This window comes from Prionailurus bengalensis, chromosome E2, assembly GCF_016509475.1.
Source record: "Prionailurus bengalensis isolate Pbe53 chromosome E2, Fcat_Pben_1.1_paternal_pri, whole genome shotgun sequence".
NCBI classification, from domain to species: Eukaryota; Metazoa; Chordata; class Mammalia; order Carnivora; family Felidae; genus Prionailurus; species Prionailurus bengalensis.
Window position 1 is genome coordinate 13,808,690 of NC_057352.1, and position 19,169 is coordinate 13,827,858.

Genomic DNA, 19,169 nt, shown 5'->3' on the forward strand with positions numbered 1-19,169 from the left:
AACTTAACATCATAGAGGAGTTCAGCCATGCCAGGGCTGGAGAAGGACATAGAGAGTGGTGTGAGCAGGGCAGACAGAACAAAGTTACGTCCTTTTGGACAGTGTCTCCAGGACATGCCTTTGGGAGAGAAAACCTCTAGGGCCCAGATGGACTGCATGGAGCCTCTTTCCTTCAACCTCCCTCTCCCCTTTCTTTGATCCTGTGTATTCGGTGGACCCAGGTCCTGTTCCCAGGCTTCCCTGAGGATACTGAGGTGACAATGGTGTGGAGAGAGGGGATGGAGCTTATTCCATTTATAATAGCATCAAAAAGAGTCAAGTGCTTAGAAATAAACTTAACCAAGGAAGTGAAAGATATATACACTGAAAACCACCAGATATTCAGAAAGAAATTAAAGAAGACACCAATAAATGGAAAGATATCCAGGTTTATGGATTGAAAAGCTTAATATGATGTCAATGTTACCCCAAACTATATATATACAGACATATAGATACCATGGAATACAATAGAGAGCCCAGGAAAAACGCCCCAATTATTTGGTCAAAAGACTTTAGACAAGGGTGCCAAGACCATTTAATGGAGAAAGGACAATCTTGTCAACAAATGGTGTTAGAAAACTGGGTATCAACAAAACTAAAAGGCAAGCGACAGAATGGGAAAAGATATTTGCAAATGACATATCAGACAAAGGGCTACCATCCAAAATCTATAAAGAACTCCCCAAACTCCACACCTGAAAAACAAATAATCCAGTGAAGAAATGGGCAGAAGACATGAATAGACACTTCTCTAAAGAAGACATCCAGATGGCCAACAGGCACATGAAAAGATGCTCAACATCACTCCTCATCAGGGAAATACAAATCAAAACCACACTGAGATATCACCTCATGCCAGTGAGAATGGCTAAAATGAACAAATCAGGAGACTATAGATGCTGGAGAGGATGTGGAGAAACGGGAATCCTCTTGCACTCTTGGTGGGAATGCAAACTGGTGCAGCCACTCTGGAAAACAGGGTGAAGGTTCCTCAAAAAAATTAAAAATAGATCTACCCTATGACCCAGCAATAACACTGCTAGGAATATAGGAGTGCTGGGATATAGGCATATAGGAGTGCTGATGCATAGGGGCACTTGTACCCCAATATTTATAGCATCAGCTTTAACAATAGCCAAATTATGGAAAGAGCCTAAATGTCCATCAACTGATGAATGGATAAAGAAATTGTGGTTTATATACACAATGGAATACTACTTGGCAATGAGAAAGAATGAAATATGGCCTTTTGTAGCAACATGGGTAGAACTGGAGAGTGTTATGCTGAGTGAAATAAGTCAGGTAGAGAAAGACACATACCATATGTTTTCACTCTTATGTGGATCCTGAGAAACTTAACAGAAGACCATGGGGGAGGGAAAGGGAAGAAAAAAAAAGTTAGAGAGGGAGGAAGCCAAACCATAAGAGACTCTTAAAAATTGAGAATAAACTGAGGGTTGATGGGGGGTGGGAGGGAGGGGAAAGTGGGTGATGGGTATTGAGGAGGGCACCTGTTGGGATGAGCACTGGGTGTTATATGGAAACCAATTTGACAATAAATTTCATAAACAAACAAACAAACAAACAAACTTAAAAAAAAGAAAACTGTGTACATAGATGCAAAAGAATGAAAGTGGATCACTGCCTTATGCCACCTGCAAAAATTAACTCAAAATGGATCAAATCCTAAAGGTAAGACCTGAAACTATAAAACTCATAGAAAATATAAGAGAGTGTCTTCATGACATTGGATTTGGCAGTGATTTCTTGAAAAGAACACTAAGAACACAAGCAAAAAAAAGGAAAAACAGATATACCGGATTTCATCAACATAAAAAAAAACCCTATTCATCAAGGGACACAATCAACAGAGTGAAAGGCAACCTATGGAATGATAGAGTAGGTCGTTAGCTGGATATGAGCTGGAGGCAAGGGTGGTGGTAAACAGTGGTTTCATGGTTTCCCACCTTCCTGGGCTATGAGACCAGGAACAGCAGGTGCAGAGCATATGTTCCCCCTTCCAGCCTGTGTCCTATAATAAACTGTAACTTCATTATAATATATTTACATTGTGCCCCCCCCCCAACTATGGGGGAAGACAGCCATAACAATTTTGGCAAGAACCTTGTAGAGTCAAAAACTCCTCCTCCCCACCTATGCAAACATAAAGGGACACCCCTAAGCCTCGGGCAGTTGCTAACTCTGGGCCTGCCTACTCTCCCATCTTGAGAGTGTATTGTCCTTAATAAACTGCTTTGTGCTTGCTACTTTGCTTCTGGCTGCCTTTATTCGAGCGGGGTCCTCCTCACATAAACCTTTTGTAGGGAGCCAAGAACTAGATATCCATTCTCATGTCACAGAACCTCCCACCAGTAACAGAATGAGAGGAAATAACTTGCACATCATATATCAGATAAGGGGTTAATGACCAGAATATACAAAGAACTCCTACAACTCGACAACAACAAAACCAAATTTAAACCTGATTTTAAAATGGGCAAAGCTCTTGGATAGACATGTCTCCAAAGAAGGTATTCAGATGGCCAATAACCACATAAAAAGCAGCTCCACATCACCAGTTGTGAGAGAGATGCAAATCAAAACTACAATGAGGGGCTCCTGGGTGTCTCAGTAGGTTAAGTGTCTGACTCTTGGTTTTGACTCAGGTCATGACTTTGCAGTTCATGAATTCAAGCCCCACATCGAGCTCTGTGCTGACAGTGCAGAGCCTGCTTGGGATTCTCCCTCTCTCCCTCTTTCTCTGCCCCTCCCCTGCTCATTCATTCTCTCTCTCTCTCTCTCTCTCTCTCTCTCTCTCTCTCAAAATAAATAAATAAACAAAAAAATTTAAAATACAATTAGGTACTCCCTCGCACCAATTAGAATGGCTATTTTCAAAAAAGCCCAGAAAGCAACAAATGCTGGAGTGGATGTGGAGAAATTGGAGCCTGGTGTGTTTTTGACAGGACAGTAAAATAGTGTAGCCATGGTGGTGATTTTCAGAAAAAAACTTTACATAAAAATACCATATGATCCAGTAATTCCACTTCTGGGTATATACACAAAAGAAGTGAAAGCAGGAACTGAAAGAAATATGTGTACACCCATGTTCAAAGAGTATTGTTCACAATAGCCAAAATATGGAAACAACCCAAATGCCATCAATGAATTAAGACAAACACAGTAGAATATCATTTAGGCTTCTGACCATCCTGGGCAGCCTCTGTTCCCTGCCTGGCTGACTTTCCTGTAGTCACTGGCCTTTCCCCATGGATGGCACAAGGCAGGGAGTGGGGAGCTGCACAGGGACACTTGACAATAGAGTCCTTAGAGGCCTCGGGAAGGAGCTGACAAGACAGAACAGGCACATGGTAGGGACCCCATAAGTGTCTGTTGGAACGGGGATAGAAGTGAAGCTCCTTTTCCACCTTCTTAGCTAAAACCAACTTCATGTGTTAATTTCCTCTGTGTTGTCTTCGTGTCCCAATGTTGCCCCCTGGAGGCTATGCTGGGGGCTGCACCAGAGATGCTAACCAGGCTCCAAAGGATGTGTGGGCCCTGAGCCCTGGGCAGAGGTGGGCTCTGACCTCCAGGCTGAGGGGCTGGTCAGCCCAGGTCCTGGTCCCTGTGGGTCCCAGGCTTCCTGAGTCCATCCCAGTGCAGGGTAAACTCAGGGAGAGGACAGTTGTTGTCCAGAAGATTCCTGATCCAATGTCAGGAGAACCATCCATCCAAGGGGATATGTTGCCTCTGATGGTGGTCTCTGTTCCCAGAGTTCCAAAGGAAGGGCCAGTGAAGAGTCTCTTGGGGCTTTGGGGAGAATACACCTCAGAATTCCCTGTTTCCCCCATCACAGCACTGGGGCCTGTTGCGTTCAAGTCACCTATGTCCCTGTCTTTGCTCTAGGCTCCCCATAGGACCCAGGAGCTAGAGCAGCTCCACCTGGAGACTCATCCAGGGAGTCTCGAGGGTTCCTCTGCTAGGGAAGGGGAGGCCTCTGTGGGAGCCTCAGCCCCTCTGAGATGGAAGTAAATTCAGATCCTAGGTTCTCCTGTCCCATCCTGCACGGCAAGTTCCTCTCACTTCTCAGGACTCCTTGGGGTGGTAAGATGTCTTCACCAGGCCATAGCCATGTATCCCCACAGATCAGAGACCCAAGGGGGGAGAAGTCACCTCCTGACTTCCTTGAGTTCCGAGAGGGGCTCTGACTTCCCCTGGTGGTAACTCCACCTGAGGTCAGGTCTCTGAGAGAAGATGAGGACACAGGCTGCCCAGGATCTCCAGGGATAGGTGAAGTGGCTCACAAGGTAGAGATGGAGTGAGGGATGTCTGTTTTCTGTGAGTGAATGGTGTCAGATGCTCACTGTTAGGAGGTCTCTGTCGTCACTCCTGAATCTATGAGGAGTGAAGGCTTGTCCCTGGGACAGCCTCGGGTACTTGTTGGCCTCCTCCCATGAAGATACCAGTGCCCCTGTGTCTACAGGGGACAGGTTCTGACCTCCAGGTGTCATGTGGGGGTGACATGCTTTATGGTGTGGTTTCTCTTATCCATTTCACACATGTCTATTGACGCATGTCATCTGGCACAGATGGGGATGCCTGGATATCTGGCCTGGCTGCCATCTCATCCTCTAAGACACTATTGATGAAGTAGTGTCTATTCAGAGTCGCCACTGGGCATAAGGATAGGACTGCCCTATTTCTCACAAGGGACTTAGTCATGGATGGATTGCGCCCTGCAGGCTCTGCATGCTGCTCTCCCGGCTGGTACCTTGACAAACCTTGTCTTCTGTCTTCCCATTGCCCCAGCACAGCCTCCAAAGCACAGGGATCTGGGCCCTCTCAGAGGCCCCCAGCCAATCAAACCCTGCACCTCATATGTAACCTTCTTTGTGTTAGAGAGAAGGGCCCCGTTATAGCATCAAGCAGCCTCATGGGAAAGCACTTCCGAGCCAAAGTGACCCCCATGTGCTGGGACTGGTGTGTCCCATCTGGCCACATCTTGGTGGGTCGTCATGGGATCAGGGCAGAACCAGTGTGAGCTGTGCTCTGGAGCTCCAAGGAACTGCCAGTGAGAGCTGAGTGCTGGGTTCTCGTCTTCTGGGAGGGATTCAATTTCCAGCACTTCGCGATATCCTTGGACCCAGCCAGAGACCAGGAGCTCAGGGCTCTGGTGGTGGTTGGGATTTAGCCACAAGGAGGTGCCCGGCTCTGCCCCCATATGTGCCAACCAGCGGCCCCCATATGTGCAGGGATAGTCCGGCCCATCTCCGCCTGCAGAGTGTGGAGGTGGACAGGTGAATGCTGAGGACAGCAAAAGGAACTCACCCCTTAATGATGGAGCATCAGAGACTCTTGTGGTTCAGAGAGGGGCACAGGGTTAGAGGGCAGGGTGTCAGCCCACAGGTGCTGAGAATGAAACCCCAACACCAGCCAGTCCCCAACTAAGTCCATTTTGGGGGGTGTAAATTCATCCTTAAGGAGTGATGCCAAGCTGTATGATTCTGAGAGAAGCTCCTATGATATAATTTTCTTCTTAATATTTCTTCCAAATCCATAGTATGACTTTGCATTCATGGCTAAGATGCCTCTCTCAGGATGCTGAGAACATCAGAGAACGTGTCTAATGACATCACATACCAATTTGCGGTCATGTATGTTTTTGCATCCCAATGTCTACAGAATTTCCCTCAGCCAACCTGGCAATATAACCCAGTGGTGTCCTGATTTGTGGTTACACCCTTGGCAAAAACCAGTCTTCCAGCTGCTGAGCCACGGGCAGCCATAAGTTCTTCCCCTCTAAATGTGCCTCCTTCTGAACCTGAATGTGCCCTTTGTCCAAGCTGAGCCCTCCTGTCTCCTGTCCAGGGCCCTGTTTGCTCTTCCAGCAGCAGGAACCATCCACTAGAGGGCACTGACGCGCCTGCCTGAACTCCTGCTGACCATTTCCATCTCCTGACCAATGCAAGTGTTTACATTGCCACAACGCCCAACCCTCAAATACTCTTTAGATTTGTTCACAGTGTGGCTCAGTCAGTTAAGCATCCGACTCTTGGTTTCGGCTCGGGTCATGATCTCACGGTTCGTGGGTTCAAGCCCCAGTTTGGGCTTTGTGCTGACAGTGTGGAGCCTGCTTGGGATTCTCTCTCTGTCTCTGCCCCTTCCCCTCTCTAAATAAATAAATAAATAAATAAATAAATAAATAAATAAATTTTAAAAGCCCACTAAGATTAACAAATTGTGTTGTTTTAAGCCACTAAGTTTGTGGTAATTTGTTACAGCTACAGTAGGAACTTAATCCCCTAGGAAGACTGGTTAGAATCGGTCACATCCATGTAGGAAATGACGATGTGGACTCACGGTCAGTGTGGACAAGAAGGTGGTAGAGAAATAGGAGGAACATTGGGGCAGGTTGGGGGGCCTATGGAGGCTTTGCTAACAGGTTCCACAAAGCATAGGGAGGAGCAGAAGAATTCAATAGTGACTCTCATGATTCTTGCTTCAGCAGCCAGGTGTAGGGAAAGACCTTTAATAGAAGAAGGAGATGTGTGCAGGCTGAGCCTGTGTGAAGACCAGAAGTGAACGTTTGAATTACATGTGCAGTTAAGGTGGCCAAGAGGGGCCGGGGAGCACTGGTTCAGCTGGATCCCAGCTTCTGTGACAGGCCAGAGGGGAGTGGGAGGAGAGGATCAGTCCGTCCAGCAGGACACAATCCGCACGGTGTTCTCCTGGGCTGGGAGGTCTCCAGACTAGGTGGGGATGGAGTTGAGTGGGCAGTGGGACAGCTGACAGAGCACATGGACCGGAGCGAGGTCCCACCTGCAACAGCCCCTTCCTGAGCCACAGCCTGGGACGCTGTTTCCTGGCCACCCTGCTGGTGGCCAGCACGGTGCTATCCATTGAAGCTAAGGAGTCAGAGTCACCGGTCAGGTGACTATTAACCACTTGCATCCTTCCCTTGTCTTTGTTTCCTGTGTTCAACTGATATTTCTTGCATGTCTCTACTTTATGGGTCTGAGTAGAATAAAATAATCCAAACTACATTTTCTCCTGATTATCTTTTGTTTCCAATTCCTCATGCTTGAATATACTAAAAAACAAACAAAAACACAAATAAAAATCCACCATCAGCAGGGTACTGGCAGAAGCAAACACACCATTACTCAAAAGCCTAATCCTCCCTTCTCCCCTCAGACACCAGGTGTCCTCACACGACCACGAATAAGAACATAGATGTTGACATATGTCCGGGGTGATCTGTGAGAGCCTGGGAGTGTGCACCTGCCAGCACGCAGGTTCTGTCTCATGGCATCCATGGTAGCTCATCCTCAGAGACCCGTGACCAACCATGTTCTAGGAACCTTCAGGGTCCCCATGGGGGTCCTGTGCTGACAGAAAGGGAAAGGGAACAGGCCAATGCTGGGGCATAAGGAACATCCTCGGGTATCTCTGGTGACCAGCAAACCAGAAAACTCATTGGGTCCAGATCCAACACATGGACCTACAGGTACCCACCTGAGTCTCTGAGTCCAAGTGTAAGACGTTCTATCAGATAATATGGAATTCACTCTGGGTTTCTGGGGACCGCACTGGCTTGGGTCACAAGGAAGTATCATCTGGAGAAAAGAGTCACGTTGGCAGTGAACTGTCAGCTGCCTTCTTTCTGACGATGACACTCAGCTTGTCTCACCTGAAACAAAGTTTTTTTTTTTTTTAATTTTTTTTTAATGTTTATTTATTTTTGAGACAGAGAGAGACAGAGCATGAACGGGGGAGAGGCAGAGAGAGAGGGAGACACAGAATCGGAAGCAGGCTCCAGGCTCTGAGCCATCAGCCCAGAGCCGACGCGGGGCTCGAACTCACAGACCGCGAGATCGTGACCCGAGCTGAAGTCGGACGCCCAACAGACTGAGCTGCCCAGGCGCCCCCAAAGTTTAAAGGTTTGGATTTTCCTGTCAACTAATTCATTTCAACACTGAAAGAATGTATGAATTGTCCTATTTCTCCAACACTGAAGATTATGAGGAACATCCACTGTACTTCTTCAGCCAGAACTCTTATTTTTTATGTAAATTATCATTATTTTTACACTTTTCTTACAGCCCTTGCTCTCCTTGAAGGTATCCCCACTGACGAGTTTCATGAGTCCAGCCATCAGAACTCCAGGACACACCTCACAGGCCACATGCTAGAAAGTGCTGGAAAGGCATCCATCTCCAGCACCGCATATCCCCAAACACACTTGAAAAGTGCATCCACAATGCAAGGTCCTCACTGCTCCTTATCAAGATTTTGGCTTGTTCAACACACAGAGGGCAATGGCACCATTTTATGATGTTGGGAACTGGGGTAGGTAGTGTTTCAGGGAAAACATGAGGGAAAGAGAAACACTCAGGAGCTTCATTTTGGACGTAAAATACTGAAATACCCATCAGACAGCTAAGCTCTCCTGGACGCTTGCTCTAAGGGGTCCTTCCTTGCCCTGCCCATAAAGGTGGGCTCATTTCTCTCAGTCTCCCCCATTTGTTATTTCTCTAGTCTTTTGTTTCATTCTGAACATCATCTCGTCACTTGTCTTACTATTTTCCAAAGTCTTGAAACTTTACAAGCCCCTCATCAATTCCCTTGTAACCCCACAGCCCCTGTTATGTACTTTCATGTAGTCCTCGTCAACCGTATTGTAATCACGTGTTTCCGTGTGTTAATGAAAACCTATTCTGATACTCATTAACTCATGTTGAGGCACACTTTATTGAGGCCGATTGCTACAATGGCTTTGCAGTAGGAGGGACAGATTGGATCAACTCCAAATCAACAAGACTAGTGGTGACTTATAGCCAAGGAGCAGGGTGGGGCAGTCAGTGGGTGGAAATTTACCAAGAAGGTAGAGTAATTCTTGCCAAGAAGACCTAACAGGGTTCTTACTGAAGATAGCGGGAGTGATCACGTACTACCTACCAGATGCTGCTGGGGTGAGGAATTTGGTCAGAAAAGGAGGGTGCTCAGATATCACAGGGGGAGGATCATGGCTCAACGGCCTTCACAGGTTTCTTGCTCAAACTGGACCTGAAGCCCAAGTCAGACCTCCTTAAGCAAATGGCTGAGACAGCCTGACTAAAGTCTGGTCCAGGAGAGAATCTTTGCTGCGAGTTTCCCTCCACCTTGTACAGTTCCCACGAAACCATGGTGTTCGGATAGAAAGACAGAAACAGACACAGAGAGAAAGGGATCGATTGATGCGTTGATAAAAATCTTTAAGGACTTCTCAGGAAGATACAAGAGAGGTTGTAAAATTTATCAGAGACTACCACAAAAACTATGCCAATGTATTTTCACATATGGATTAAATGAACAATTATCAAAATAAATGTCAATCACCAAAACTTACCTCAAAACAAAAGTCTTAATATGAATAGAGCAATAACCATTAAAAAATTAAAACGTGAGCCGCTGATTTCCCTCGGTCAAAAAAACAGTACCAGGCCCTGATGGTCTTTATGGGTGAGAGTTAACAAATCTTCAAGTTAAAGATAACCTTCAACAGACTCCTCCAAGAATAAAAAGTTTTACAAGAAGAATACTTCCTAGCCCAGTACATGAGGCTACTTGAATAGCTTCATACCAAAACCAGATAAGAAAACCATGGGCCAATTGCACCTACAAATACGCAGACAACGGGTGCCTGTGTGTCTCTGTCACTTTAGGCTCCAGCTCTTGCTTTCGGCTCAGGTCATGATCTCACAGTCCATGCGTTGGAGCCTTGCATCGGGTACTCTCTAGTCTTTTCTGTGCTGATAGCACAGAGCCTGCTTGGGATTCTTTCTCGCCCTTTCTCTCTGTCCCTCTGCTGCTTGCTCTCTATCTATCTCAAAAATCAAATAAACTTTATAAAAGGTACACATAAAAAAATCAAATAAATGTTAGTAAACCAAATGCAGAGTTAACAATAACAGGAAACAAAGACAAAAATTATCATGATCAAGTAGGATTTATGTTTTTTAGTTTCTTTCTTTATTTTGAAAGAGAGAGAGAGGGACTGACCGAGAGAGAGGAGGAAGGAGGGAGCTAGAGAGATTCTGAAGCAGGCTCCACACTGTCAGCAGAGAGCCCAATGCGGGACTTGAACTCATCAACCATGAGATCATGACCTGAGACAAAGTAGGATGCTTAACTGACTTAGGCACTCAGGCACCCCTTTTTCTTGTTTTCATATTGACTACTGGATATACCCAAAATAATTGCTTATATCATCTGTGCAGGGAATGAAAGCAACAATTATTTTTTAAAAAAACTCCAGGGGCACCTGGGTGGCTCAGTCAGCTGAGCGTCTGACTTCGGCTGAGGTCATGATCTCACGGTTCGTGAGTTTGAGCCCCGTGTCGGGCTCTGTGCTGTCAGCTCAGAGCCTGGAGCCTGCTTCGAGTTCTGTGTCTCCCTCTTTTCTCTCTGCCCCTCCCTGCCCTTGCCCACACTCTGCTTCCTCTCTCTCTCAAAAATAAATAAACATTTAAAAAGTTTTTTTAAACTCCAAACCCCCCACAGAACTCCCTATGAGTCTTTACCCAGCTCAAGGAAGAAGAGAAGCAGCACCTCACACACCATGGATGCTGTCACCAGTCCCCCTGCCAGCCCAACCCACCCCCCGCCATATTCTGCAAAATATTCCCCTACGCTTACACGTCTTCTTTTTCAACAACATGCTGTAACCTGAAAAGCCATACATTTCATATTGAGCGTTGTTGACCTTCACAAAAATGAAATTACACTGAATTTCATGCCACTTGCTTTGTTCAGGAAAAATTCCCAGGATTCACTCCCACAGGTGTGCCTGGATGGCGATGGTCTCTGCATCTCCCATCGTAAGAACTTATCACATTTTCTTTCACTGATTGGTAACTGGTGAACATTTGGGATGTTTTGCTTTTGCTCATATGTTATACAAACACTGCCACTATGAATGTTCCTCCCCGTTCACGTCTGCTACGACACCACACAACTTCTATGGGTGACATCTACAAGCTTTTCTATTGGTTTGTTTTTCTTTATTGCAAGGATCTTTATATATTGTGGATGGCATGCTTTGCCAACTATGTGTGCTGCACATCTCTTTCGTATAGTATCCTTTCTAAAGAGACATTAAGTGTAATATAGAACTCATATTTTTACCATTACATTGATGTTCCTCTACCTAATTTAGAATAATTTCCCAAGGCTGTGTGTGTGTGTGTGTGTGTGATCAATTTTTCAGACTCATTTATAAAAACTGCCTTCTTTCCCCCACTTTATCTGTCAGGCCACCTCCCTTATGAAGTGTCGATGTGTGAGTAGGATGGTGGCCGATGCCACATTCAGGTCCCCAGTGGAGCCACAGCACCAGTTTTCTATCTTGTGGCTCGGAGATCCATCTTGATATCTATCTAGTAGGGCCGTTGCCACCTTGTTACACTTCTTCGGGGCCCTTTGTTAAGCTCTTTAATTTTAGAATTCCCTTGTCCAGTGGAAGGAAAACAATGACAGTTTTATTGGGAAGTTCGTAATTGTCCAGATAATTTGGGGAGAACAGCTCTTCCACCAAGCGGAGTCTTCCCGATCCTGACACTCCCTGGTATCTCTTTCCTTTCTGTTGGTGATTTGTCCTCTGTTAGTTATTGCCACTTAACAGCAAACTTTCATGTTCAGTCAAGTTTTAGGTGGTAAATAAATAAAGGCCTTGCTTACAAAGCTCTTTGTTTATTCTCCGCTTGCTGCTATAAATATTATTTAAATGACACTTGCTCTTATAAAGCAATGTCATTCAGCCTCACATATGAATCTCCTATCAGGCATTCTGGGGAAACTACTGTACTGATTCTAAGAACTTCTCAGATGTGAATTATGACATCGTTTCTGCCTTTTCCTTCTCAGACCTTTTCTTTTATGTGTCTGGCTCGGCGCGCTCAAGGACCCCATACGCACCCTTAGAAGTCAGTGTTGGCAGCCCACCTGAGCCTGGCCGCCTGACCTTAAAATTACGTTTGCTCTACCATTTTGTACACACGCTTTATCAGTTTCAGAAAGTTTCATTTTATTTCTGTTGACGGGTTTCTGTCATCAAATGTAGCTGAATCTTACATAGAGTTTTTTTTTAACGTATCTTTCAAAAAGTCACATAATTTCCCTTCTTTCAGCCATTAAAGCTGTGAACTACACCGATCTTCTCCTGTTAACCTAACTGCATTCCTGGACTAAACCTCACATTCACGCACGCGATCTTTTCCCTTCACTGCTGGACTGTGGTTCCTATTTCTGTAGGAGGTTTGTGTATGCTGCTCCTGGCCTGTAATTTTTCCTGTCCGTATTTTTTCTGGTTTGAGGGTCAAGGTTATTCTAGTCTCACGGCAAGAGCTGGGAATGTGTTCGCTCTTTCTCTCAAGAGTATGCGTAAGGTTAGAATAAGGTCACGAATGTGTAAAATCTCCCCGTTGAAATGATGGAAATTTCAAAATGGTGACTCAAGTGGTGCCTGAGGGGCTCAGTCAGTTGAGCGTCTGACTCTTGGTCTCAGCTCAGGTCATGATCTGGCACTTTGTGACTCGTAGCCCAGCACCGGCTCTGACGCTGACGCTGACGGTGAGGAGCCTGCTTGGGATTCGGCCTCTCCTTTTCTCGGCCCCTGCCCTGCTTGGGCATGCGCTCTCTTTCTCTCGCAAAACGAATAAATAAACATAAGAAAATGGTCACTCAAGTTCGTATTAGATTGGTTATTAGGACTCCTATCGTGCTTTTCTTCTGGTTATTTTTTATTCTTTGCTCCTTTTTTCTGCTTTTAAGCATCTTAACATTTAAAATTTGCCCACAAGCTCCCCTGGGTTGCATCCTGTGTGTTCTCTGTAAAGTATTTTTCTGTCAGTTATACATATTGTGACACTGCCATTGTAGTTTCTCATGAGGCAGGAGTTTTACAAACACATGGTTTCCATTCAGGGAGTTGTTTTCAGCTTATACTTTTCATTCTGTTCTCTGACTACCGACCACAGGGTTTATAGAGCCTTCCATGTCTGTGCATTGATGAAAATGTGCAGTCTTGGCCCAGTATGTGGCAAATATTCATACAGTTGCCATTTGTGCTTGAAAAAAAATTTTTTACCACATTTTGTATATACATACACCAAGCTTCTTACATTGCTCCAGTATTCTCTATCCTTCCTGCTGGATGAGCTTCCCATCGAGCTTGCCCTCTCATTTCTGAGAGGCATATGCTCATGTCTTCTACCAAAAGAGTGGATTCCAGGTGGCTTTTTAAAGACAGGCAAGAGGGGCGCCTGGGTAGCCGAGTCGGTTGAGCGTCCGACTTGGGCTCAGGTCATGATCTCACAGCTTGTCAGCCTGAGCCCCGCGTCGGGCACTGTGCTGACAACTCAGAGCCGGGAGCCTGCTTTGGATTCTGTGTCTCCCTCTCTCTCTGCCCCTAAACAACTCCCATTCTGTCTCCGTCTCTCTCAAAAAGAAATAAACATTAAAAAAAAAATTAAAGACAGGGAAGAAAGAAAGAAAAAAAGAAAGAAAAAGAAAGACAAGAATTGACCTCATACATGTCTCCCAAAAGGCCTGCAAAAATTGTATTGGGAATGAAACCCATCGAGAGTTACCAAATTACTTTTTCCTACAACAGCATGTGAATACAGGTCTGCTTTCTTCCTCCGCTGAGACCCTGCCCAGCAGATGAAATGAAGGAGCTTCCTAGAACAACAGTGAGGTGCATAAAAAAAGACTTCAGAGGCTTTTCAAAGCCTGCTGCAAAAAATACTTAGCTTATGACCCATTTCTGTAAAATAAGAACATGAAACTATGTTACGGACTATTGATGAATACAAACATATATAAAAAGGATGGGTGAAATCGCTGTAAGAAGTCTCCTACATAGGATGAGACCCTCACCCACCAGCAAGTCGTTACCTCTGGCAAAGGAGGACAGCAAGGGAGAAGGCGCTGGTGTCCGATATGATGCAGCTTGTTGCCTTTTGTTTGGCAAAGGAGACCGGAGGCCAAATTCTAAAACGTTCACATCTGTTAAATCCTGGAGGAAACCGAACGGCTCACTGCACTATTTCGTCTACGTTTACTAGCTGGCATTCCACTGGAGACTTCAGCTTTCTTTGTCACCGTTTCTTTGTTGAAATCTAGAAAGCCTTGTTGATTTAAACACCTGACAATCTGGGGCGCCTGGGCGGCTCTGTAGGTGAGTGTCCGACTTGAGCTGAGGTCAGGATCTCACTGTTCGTGTTTCAGCTCCACATTGCACTCTCTGCTATCAGCCCAGAGCCCACCCCACATCCTCTGCCGGCCCTCCCTGGCTCACTCTCTCTCGCTCTCTCTCTGTCTCTCTCTCTCTCTCCAAAGTAAATAAACATTGAAAAAAATATCTCGCAACAGAACCCAACAATCTGGGTTTCTGTTTTAGAGATCGACGGAAGGCTAAATCTAATGTTTACATTAGGCTGAAATGTTTTCATCCGTGTCGATATGGCCCTCCCGGTTGAAGATCAGAAAAACAGCCACGCATCCACCACGTTCGGTGATCAACACTTACCTACAACCCTGATCGACAGTTACCTACGCCTTCTCCTTGCTTTGAAACTAAAAAAAGTGTTCTCCTCTGGTTGATTGCCCTCACAACCTTGAAGTGTCTAGATGGGACTCTCTATGTTGAACGAGTTCTAGACAGCTCCAGAGCAGAGAGACGGGGCTTCCTCCTCTCCAGACCTCAGAACACGAAAGCACAAGCAACACTCCAAACCCCATCCATGATCAATCTGCATCACTGTGATGGAATCCATTGCTGTTCGGCTCCACCTTGGGTGAGCAGTGTCATGAACCTTGAACACGACAGAACCTTGCCTTCTAGGGGGGGTTACAGGGACCACAAAGGACATGTTTTTCAAACCTCCCACTAAGAGCAGACCGGCCAACCGGTTGAATTTTGTCCTCTTCACACAAAAAACCCCAAATCCTGCCTTTCCATCAGTGTAACCACGGTCACCAAAACCCCCTTGTAAAAAAATCCTTTGAATTTTGTCCTCTTCACACAAAAAACCCCAAATCCTGCCTTTCCATCAGTGTAACCAAAACCCCCTTGTAAAAAAATCCTTTGAATTTTGTCCTCTTCACACAAAAAACCCCAAATCCTGCCTTTCCATCAGTGTAACCACGGTCACCAAAACCCCCTTGTAAAAAAATCCCCTTGTTTTTTTGTTTTTTGCCTCTGCCAAATGGCTGAGCTCATTGGCTCCTCCCTGTGTGTAGGGGCGGGGCGTCAGAGAGTGACTGGTTCCAGAAAGTATAAAAGGCTGGCTCTCTAAGCTCTCTTCGGTCTTTTGGCCCGAAGCGAACTAGTGCAAACCTCCTATGCCCTCTACCAACTCAAACATGTTCACTATCAAACCTTGGGTCGTGGAATTCACACTGGAAATGCTATCTAACATTATCATGCATAAGATAACAATGTCTATACCAAACTTGTACATGACGTGTGTTGAGAACCAACAAAAATTCACGGACTGGTTAAAAAAGATGTGCTACTTTCTATTGAAGAAGACCGTTGTTTACACCCTGAGCAATCTTGCTTCCATTGTACACAATCTGATGGTCAAAAAGTTCTTTACAAATACACGACATTATTTTCGAGATGACAAGATGTTTCCTAAACCCACAGAAGTGGTTGTGCTTTAGCTGCTGTTATACGTGTGCATTCCAGGCTCTCTGGGGAAATACTTGTCATCTGGAAGAGAGCAAACTACTTTACTAGCTTATCTACATTGAGTGGACCATATATGTATTCTCAGCTCTCTCCGTGAGTCACTACTTGTGTTTCAAATGAGAAATTCTAAAAGGAATTACAAAACTACGATTATAAAATTATACCAGACTCACAACTAAGACCGCTCACAACTGTTCACTGAAACATTGAAATTGAATCACTAACGTTAAGAATCTTTAACAAGGAGCTCAGAGACCGCTGTAAAGATGGTCCTGTATATGTCCCCACCTGGATGCAACGTGACATTGTAGCCTGTGCCAACCACAAATGGGACATTCTGCGGCACTTCTCGGAAGAAAGCTAGCTTGCTTCCTTCTGCTGAAGGAGGCATAATTCTTTCCAAAACACTTAAACAAGCTTCGGGTTTTCCCTTGATCAACTCTTTTCTCCTCCCAGCTCTGAGCTGTTTCTGGTCCTGGAGAATCTGTGTCTCCTAGCTGCCAATCTCTCAAACTTCAGATGAACTTTTCTTTTGCTTTGCAGCCTCGGTTCTTTCTGATTTGGCACACTGGACAAATAAACTGCTTATCAACACATGGGGTGTCTGAAGCCTTCGTGCGCCGCCTCTAGCCTGACTTCTTTCTCTTGTGTGGCTCAGGGTCTGTGGCCAGGACCCAAAAAGGAGGTAGGAGAAATCTCAGTGATACCAAGGAGAGCTCGTGGTTGTGGGGGTAGGGTGGAAAAGGGAGGGTGTGAAGCCTGGGTGAGAATTGCTGAATGGAGATGGGGTGGTGGTGGTGGTGGAGAAACTCTGAAGGTTCCCACACAGCCCCCGTCGGGTCAGGAGAGACCCTGTGGAGGAGGAAAGGCAAGGAACAACCCTTTCTGGGGTAACCCAGGGGTCCTGGGGCTGACCTGGGGATGTGGAGCCTGCACTGCACTGGGGCTTCAGGCTCCTCGTTGCAAGGAGAGCTTGGAAATAGCAGCGTCCAGCTCGCCCCTCTCGATCCCAGGTCCCTCAACAAATAAGCAGACAGGGGACTGGGCCGTCCTAGGCATCTATCTGCTCCCTTGGAGACCCCACCCAGTCGTCTTCACACATGCTCTGCACCCTGTCAGGCAGCTGTGAGAGCTGCTGCCCCTGCTCCTGATGGTCAAAAGAGCCTTCCCCCACCCCCGCCCCCAAAAACGGAGTGGGAGTTTCCTCCAAATTAACAGACTTACCGTACAATGTTGCAGTCTCCCTTCTGATTTTATACCCATAAGAATTGAAAGCAAGTTTGGAAGAGACACTTGCACATCCCCGTTCATTGCTGTGCAATTCCCAGGACTCAGGAGGTAGAAGCCGCCCCAGGTGCACAGACAGAGGCGTGGGTGAAGAAAGGGGCTTGTGTCCACACTGCAGTGTTGTCCAGTCTTCGACAAGAAGGTCATTCTGGACTCGCTGCTAAGTGATCTAAGCACGTCACAGCAAGAAAACTAGCCTAAGATTCCACTTATGTGAGGTATGTAAACTAGTCAAATGTGTCAAATCAGAGAGAACTGTGCTTCCGGTCAGGGTGGGGAGGAGGGAACACGGAGCTGTGGATGTAGATTTTCAGTCACAAAATGAACTCGTGCTAGAGACGTGCTGTGCAACACTGAAAATCTATATACCGCCACTGACCTATCCACCGGTTAAGGATTGATGGTAGTAAAGTCAATGTTGTGTGTTTTTTAGTATCAGTTGGAATCGATTTCTTTCTTATTTTTACACTTGGTCATAAGAACATGTATTTCTGTCATGAAGAAATTACGTTTTCAAAACAGCTAGAAATTTCAGAAGACGAAGGTGAAAAAGGAACGAAGTAACTCCCAGTGTCCTTCCATTTCAAAAATCATCTGACATCTGAGCCAGAGGACTCTGTGTCTATCAGTGACTTCCTCTTCGTGTGTCTCAGAACGAGTTCAACATGCTTTACACGATCCGTTACATGTAAGACCGTTTCCAATAGCTTCTACCGTAAATCAAGAAATCCATTTATTCAAGTTTACTTACGGAGTATTAATCCCACAGAAAATTTTAACAACCTCTGTTTCAAAAACAAAATCCTTGATGCTACGTGGCATTCTGATACATAATGATGTGGTTTCAAAGACTGAAAAACATTAGAAGCGTATATTTGAAATTCAAGCACGTAGACATTAAAAATCATAATACACAGAATTCTCTGTATCCAATATTCCAGAAAAATAAATCATAATATAAACAGTATATAATCTCCTCTGGATTCCTCTTCCCCTTGAGTGACATAATATAACATAAGAATTTGTTTCAAAATACTTGTATGTACTTAATATCCCGTCAAAAACATGGCATTTAAAAAACCTGAAAAATGAGACCAGGAGAACTATGGGCAGAATGCACAAGAACAAAACCTCATGAGTTTCTAATTTCTAATGACTTCTATTCCTAATGATTTCTAAAAGCTGTCTTCCTAATTTCCAAGGCAGATTTACACAACAGAGAAAAATAAGCACTCGGCTATACAAGCTTTACAGCCTTTTTTTCACAGAGTGTGGCTCTTCTGCCAAAATTCAGCCATCAATATACAACCTCATTTCCTTTCTAAAGTGAGTGAGAACATATTCTACCTTAAATGGGACATCGAATCAAATTTCCAAGAATGAAAATAGCACTCGAGAGTCTTAATTTCACGATTCAAATATCAACAAAAGCAACAATTCCCCAACTCATGAAAGAAGGATGAAGTAACTACATAGGAAAAAGTGCACATTTAAGTCTTCTTAAATATTACATAACAAAAACAGGTGTATTTATAACTTCAGTCTTCAGATGGCATACTTCACGAAATCATTATTCATTGAAAATAGACAAATGTTTACAAAGAACATTTAACTTAAATTTCATGGTTGCTTATTAAATGGTTGACCTGTACAGGAACATAAGAGTCCTGTCAAGATAGGTAATAAACTATAAATATAAACTATACCACAATGTTAAAAACTTCATAGTGCTCTATGGGAAAATCAATAAAGATAACATAATCTTTCTGGGGAAAAGTATTTAGTTTTACAAATAAATTCAAAATGTACATTTTACATATGAATTGCAGAATACATGTAAACCTTGTATTGCCACATAATCTTTGACTTTGTGGAAAACCATAAAAATGATGTACGTTTTCAATATATGGACCTGAAAACTACACGGTTCACTTTTTTTTTTTTTTTTTCTCGTTTTTACTTTTTCCTTTTCTGGCAACCTTGGAGGCACTTTTCCGTTTTGGTTTCCAAAGGGGATTTTCCACAAATCCCAAAGCTGCACCTCTGTCCAGTTTGCCGGCCATTTTCTTGTCTCTTATTTCCCTGACTCTGTTCACGGATACCG

The 19,169-nt window shown here is 44.8% G+C and overlaps 1 long non-coding RNA gene across 1 annotated transcript; it reads right to left on the reverse strand.

Moving 5' to 3' along the window:
* Nucleotides 1-6,535: 6,535 nt before the first annotated feature.
* Nucleotides 6,536-14,315, reverse strand: LOC122493995. The gene is made up of 3 exons (XR_006300081.1): nt 13,978-14,315; nt 7,558-7,732; nt 6,536-7,132 (listed from the first exon to the last, which is right to left on the reverse strand). It is a non-coding gene; the product is annotated as an uncharacterized LOC122493995 (long non-coding RNA).
* Between the last annotated feature and the right edge of the window lie 4,854 nt (nt 14,316-19,169).